We start from the raw sequence: 6,710 nt of genomic DNA, 5'->3' as shown, positions 1-6,710 counted from the left end.
TAAAATTCCAGGAATTGCTTATTTTAAGGTGTTATGTGGAATCATTGTTACTCAATTATTCTCAATATTACGTAGGAACTTAGAAACTTAGAAATAAAAACAAATGTAATTGTAAGCCAGATCATTTTAGACCTGGTATGTGCATTCTAGGGTTGAGGCATTCAAGCAGAGGTGGAAAATCTGGGTTCAAAGAGGGAACTGCGTGGGTTTGACAGAGGCGGGTGTCCAAATGGTCAGGGCGGCGCCGCGGGGAGAGCGTTGCGGGACTTTCTCTTTTTGAACCACGGAATTTTCCACCTCTGCCTCCATTTAAAGCTCCACCGTGATATTTAAATTAGCCACGCGACGGTCCGGTCCGCCTCAGCATCTCAGCGCCGCATCGCCCAGCCCTCCGCGCCGACGAGGGAGCGGAGGCGTGTGGGCCCCGCGGCCACGGCGGCCCGGAGGCGTGTCGACGTCCGGCGCCCAGCTCCGACGGGCGGGTTCGGCACTTAGGCTCCGCCCCCTTTGCCCCGGCCCCCGACAATGTGTGCCTTTTATTCAGTACAGTCCTTACGTGTACATGTACACACACACACACACACACACACACTCTTAAATACGCACATATCCTGACGCAACAGAGTGCGAGGTCGTCACCAGAACGGACGGATAAGTCAGCGTTGCCAGTCCTCCCCCTCGTGTGTGTGTGTGTGTGTGTGTGTGTGTGTGTGTGTGTGTGTGTGTGTGTGTGTGTGTGTGTGTGTGTGTGTGTGTGTGTGTGTGTGTGTGTGTGTGTGTGTGTGTGTGTGTGTGTGCGCGCGCCCCCCCCCCATCTTTTTTAAATTGGTTAATTCCTCGGAGGGCTGGCCGACCTGGAGGCTCGAATGCACTGAATATCACCCAAAACAAAAAGAACAAAAAAAATAAATAGAGAGGAGAGGGATCTCCGTGTGGAAACGTGTTTACACTGTCACAGTGTGGGCGACTGGAAACCGATGGAATGGTGCTACGTGAAAACCCATGTAAAGCGTACAATTGTTTTGTGTTTTGTTTTTGATTTTTTGATTTTTCTTTTTTTTTTTCTTTTAGTGTTTAAAAAATTTAGGTGGAGGGGTGGTGGGGTGGAGGGGTGGGGCAGAGGCTGCGTGGGCAGGTCAGTGGGCTAAGCAGCTTAGCGTGCACAAAACGCATTCCTGCCCAACGCGCAGCCTTTTGTCGCGCCACCTTGAAACAATGGAGCTCCAGGCTCCGCTCGTAACAATAACAAACGGGGGTCCTCCGCATCCCGGGACGCGGGGGACACCACCCGGGTGACGGAGCGCGTTCGCCAGGGAAACGTCTCCGGCCCTTTCGCCCGGAGGGACGCCCAGATCGGAGACGTTTTTTTTTGTTTGTTTGTTTTGTTTGTTTGTTTTTTCTCCTCACTATGTAACCGAGAGACACGAACACTGGAAATTAGGAAAAACACAGATTCTTCTTCTTCTCCTCGTGTCTGCAACTCAGCGTCCAGCTCCATGCTTCAAAGAACAACAACAAAATAAACAAAACGGCCCACTTCGCCGTCGAGACGTGGAGCAACCTGGCAGCTTCAGCCGGTCGTGTCTGGGCCGTGCGCACGCAGGGCGGCCGTCCAAACCTCTCAGCCGCGAGCCGGACGACAGGCGGCGTTACACGAAACCAGTCTTTGGAAGATTGGTGCCTGAAACAAATTCAGATTTAATTTCCTGGCCCTGGGCGGGGGGGGGGGGGGGGGGAACAAAACAAACACCAGTAAAAACGTCGTGTGGTTGGGGTGCAGGCGTCGTGGCCTCGGTCGTAGCTCGAGGGGGAAGGTCGGCGTCTTCGCGGGTCGAAGGGCTCAAGGAGTTCATTTTGGTTTTTGGTCGTCTGGCTCCTTCCACCGCTCTGACAGGTCGTCCGCCGCCGGCCGCCGGGTCACAGCCGCCGGTTTTTAGGGTGAAACCTGCGGCTGCCGCCGACGGCTGCAGGGAGCGGCGTGGGGTCTGCTCCCGCCTGTTTCGGTCCCTCCTCTGGTGTTGGGACGGACTTGCGAGGTCGACATAGACTCAGCGTGTACTTTATCAGGTACACTGCCATGAATACTACTTTTATGAAGCTGATAAGGTTCAGGTTTTATCGGCATAGAGTGGGAAACGTGTAAACGTGATGATGTGTTTATGGCTGAGGTCATAGCTCAATGTGGTGTTGTACTGAACTACGTCATATGGAGGAGGTGTTCCTCTTTCGTCGTCCTCCTTATTGACATACATGAGGGGGACAGAATGTTTGGAACAACTCTGAGTGTGACGCAGCTCGGTACAACACCAACACCGACCATGACCTGGATGATGAAACATATCATTGAGTTAACGCTTCTATCACAGCGTTAAAAACCGTGAACATGAACATAAAGTCAAAGGTCTGAGCTGCTGCACTGGATCGTAGCTGATGACGTGAGCGCCGAGCGCGTGTCGGCGCGGTCTTGGAGAGGAGGGGACGCGGACTCACGACTCCTCTGCCCTGACCCTCTGCAGAGCCGGAGGAGCCGGGTTCAGAAAGTAAAATTCCGACCCGGGATTTGGGGTGGGCCGCCGTGAGCGGATTGGCTGATTGGCATCAAGCCAGAAGTCGGGCCGGCCGGGGCAGCGCGCGGGACCTTTTTTTTTTTGGGAAAGAGTGACGAGCGACTCCACCCAATTCCCAATCTCACGGTTGGAGACGGCGGCGGGGTCGGCGCGCTGGGTCAGAGTCGTCTCCATGCTGCGGGGCCCCCTGCCGGTCAGACACGGAGCAGCAGCGACGGGCCCCGACTGAAATGATCCCGGGGGCCACCGCTCAGGCTGTCCCGCCAATAGCACGGCATTTAAGAATCACCGAATAATACGTCCGTTAAGAACAAAAACACTTGTAAATTGTGTGGATTCATTTCATATTGTGATTTTAAATGAATTTGGAGGTCGGATGTGGCCCCCGGGCCAGTGGTTAGAGGCCCCTGCTCTGATGTTTGGATGAATTTCGCTGGATTGATTGTTTGTGGGAACACTGTTCAAAACAGGTTTTTCTTTTTTGTGGTGGGGGGGGGGGGGCGTTGGAATAAGAGTGCTTCTGTTTTGTGACACAGTTGTAATTTTAATCCAAACAATGAGATTTGAACTGATTTCACCAAAAAGCACAAGTGGTTTGAACCCAGAGGGAGGTCGACACAATTAGGACGCTGAAGTGAGAGTAGTGAGAGTAGTGAGCGAAGCGGCGGCGACGCCCCGGAAGCAGGCTCTGAGAGTCACACGGACGCTGGAGGACGTGTTCAGCGCAGGATGAATAGAACAGTCAGTTGTTTATTTTCAACCAGTGAAATAAGACAGAACCATCCTGAGCCGAGGCCAAAGCAACACAGGCTTTTACTCTGCTTATGGGGTTTTTTTCCCCTCGAAGAATAATTCCAATATTTAGTAGGATGACACATCTGGTCAGAACCTCAGTCGCTGTCCAACATGTCCTATATGTGCAACATGTCCCACGTCCTACATGTCCATGTTCAACACGTCCAACATGTCCTACATGTGCAACATGTCCCACATGTCCTAGATGCAGCAGAGTGATGCCAGCGCATGGAGCTTGCACCGAGCGGCAGATCACCAGTAGAACCGTAGGAACCACACCACACGTCACGACATCCCATCCCACGTAGGAAACAGAAGAGTCCGACTAATCCCATCCGCCTCCACCACTAACCAGCTGCACTGGACACACACACACACACACACAGTTACAAGTCCTTACCACACTAAGAACATTTATAATGACATTGTATTCGCACATAATGTCATACAAAGGTGTTGTCCTGACCCTGTCAACAGTGACAGTTGGAAACACACACACACACACACACACACACACACACACACACACACACACACACACAGGTAGTAAGAGCGCAAATAGACACAAGGTCGCGTTCGTCTGAGCCACTGGTTTCCATTTCACCTCGTTTAGTTTTGGTGGTGTTTGAGCTGACAGTGTACGAAGGGTTCGGATCGGCTGAATCAATCAATCTAAACCAACCTCACGTTGTATTAACACTTTTGACCTGGAGCAACGCCTTTTGGAACAACCTGCCAAAATGTGATCATCATAATTGTTATTGTATAATAACACTCATGTTTGTTTAAATAATGGATAATGTAATGACTACACAGAAAAATGACTTTTGCAACATTTTACAATAACAACATGGTGGGCACGGGTTTTGACAAAGTGAACATTTTATGATTTTTTTTTTAGATGTGACACACTTAAGAATGCAGCAATTTTGATGTGTTATTACATAATAACCCATTATGTAATGGGTTATTACATATGTGGGTGTTATTAGATAATAAAGGCCACAATCATTACATTTTCAGCAAGTTATTCCAAAATGTGGGCGTTGTTGTACGATGCACTGATACAGATTCCCACATTTATTTATTTTTTATTTACACCAAACATACTCCTGTTGTATAAACTGATAGTAAAATAAAGTTTTATTAAATTGCACGACACATTGTCTGTACATCACTGTACAAACCTTTTAGTGTCGTATTAACCACCTGTAGAAGTTTGGTCATGCAAGGTGCAGCGTGTAGAATTTAGTGGCATCTACTGGTGGGGTTGCAGATCGCAACCCACTGAATGCCCCTCCCCAGGGCACGCGGCGGTGCAACATGGCGGCCTCCGTGCAGCGTACCCGCTCCCTGTGTAGATAGGGGGGAATAAAAGGTCCAAGGTTTTGCCCTTCGTGGGGTTACACACCAATTTAAACATACCAATGAATATGATATTGCACTTCTGCCAAGTCCGTTCCCTAAATTCTACACACTGCCACTTTAAATTTGAAATTGAACGTCACAGAATGTTTTGGTATTTGAGAACACAAACCAATACTGAGAAACAACCATTCAACCTTTTCACATGAAGCTGCATTTCTAGGCAAAATAAAACAAACCTTCACTCTGAAATTCAACCGTTGAATTTAACAGGCTCCAACTCTCGGCTTGAGTCGGATAAAAGCTGCTTTTCAAGCCGCGGTCCCGACGGTTCGTACACTGTTGTTGTTTTTTTGCTGTAAATCATTTCACTTCTCTCCATATTTCCGTCATTTTGTTTTACCGCGTCTTCAGTGTCTCTTTGTTTTTTAATCTTTCTTTGTGTCGTCGTGTTTTCTGGGGGAAGGACAAATCGCCTCTAAGCGGGAGCTCCTTCAGACACTTCCTTCTCATTCTTCTACTTTTTTTTTTCTTTTTTTTATCAGTATTGTATTTATTTCAGAAGAAAAGTGTTTTTTGATTGGTTTAAATGCCACATATAGAACGCAGCATGTAGATTTGTGGACACACTGTTTACAAAGGCCTTGGATACTTGACTACTGTCAATTAAAAAAAGAAAATTAAAAAAAAAAATGGAAAAACAATAAAACAGTATTACTGATCCGTGACTGATTTTATTTTTGTGTTAAATGATTGTGAGCGCGGACGCCACTAATAAACTAAAAATGAATAATTCAAATTACACTTTACAACTCACCCACATGCAGAGGCGAATACTAGACTAGGCCTCATTAAAAAAAATAACCCTTGGCTATAGCTTGGCTCCTTAATACATCTTTTCTTTTTTAAGTCCTTTATTTACCGTCATAAAAATTGTACTAATGAGAGCATTTTAATAAAACAGCCTCATTATATTTTTTCCATACAAACCATTTTATCAAAGACATATTTTTCCTCAAGCGTGACTTTCTGTTTCAGCCACCAGGGGGCGTTTTGTCAGACTGCTCTCACTGGTGAATGACGCTTCACTGTCCAAATAGGATGGTTGAAGGGGACCTTTTATGCTTTTCCTTTTCCGTCATACCCATAATGTTAAGATGGGGTATATTCATATTAGACGCGGTCAAAGTGTCAAATAATGACGCAAAATGATGACAAAGGAATCGCTGTGAACAAAACGCTCCGTTTCCAAAGGTTTTTTCTACTCTGCAGGAGCTGATGTCAGCTGGTCTCCCATTTCTTTATATGGTCATGTGCTCCATCCCATCTGCTGTGCGTTTCCATAAACAAAACCAATAAAAAGTGTTTTTCTTTCTTGATCGGATGAAACAAAAAGTCCCCGCGTGCCGTGTCTCCCCCAAACTCACCTGAGCATGACAACCGACGTTGGAACAAACTTTTACAGGAGGACTTGTTGATCTAATATGAGTGTAGATTCAGCAACTAGATTGCCTATTTATCACCTCAATTTTGGTCAGAAACAGAATTTGTTGGACTCATAAGGTGAAATCACTGAAAGTTACAGAGTAAACACAACTTAACCAGGAAGTTATGCTCAAACCCCAGTGGCTCTCAGAGCTAGGGGCCTCGGGAGGGAGGCTCGTCCCACTGAAACAGCTTCCTGGAACAGGATGGTCACAAGGCATGTTGGAATGGCTGGAATGCGTCATCTGAGTATTTTCAGCAAAAATAAAAAGCATGAAGCCCATCAGCTGAATCCAGCAGTACTAGAAGCTGCCCACAGGGTGGCGACAGAGCCCCATGACACCGCAGTGCAGCGCTCGTTGGGCTTCCCTTTGCACCTTCAGGAACAAGCAGATACCGACCTCTTCAAACTCAGTCTGAGGGACGTCACCGAAGGCACCAGAAACCCGTCAGCCAACAGATCACTGCATCTACGCTCCCGTCCACAGGACAAATTTG

Source organism: Zeus faber, assembly GCF_960531495.2.
Source record: "Zeus faber genome assembly, chromosome: 12".
NCBI lineage: Eukaryota > Metazoa > Chordata > Actinopteri > Zeiformes > Zeidae > Zeus > Zeus faber.
The sequence above is the reverse complement of the archived record's forward strand: the minus strand, read 5'-3'. Positions refer to the sequence as shown.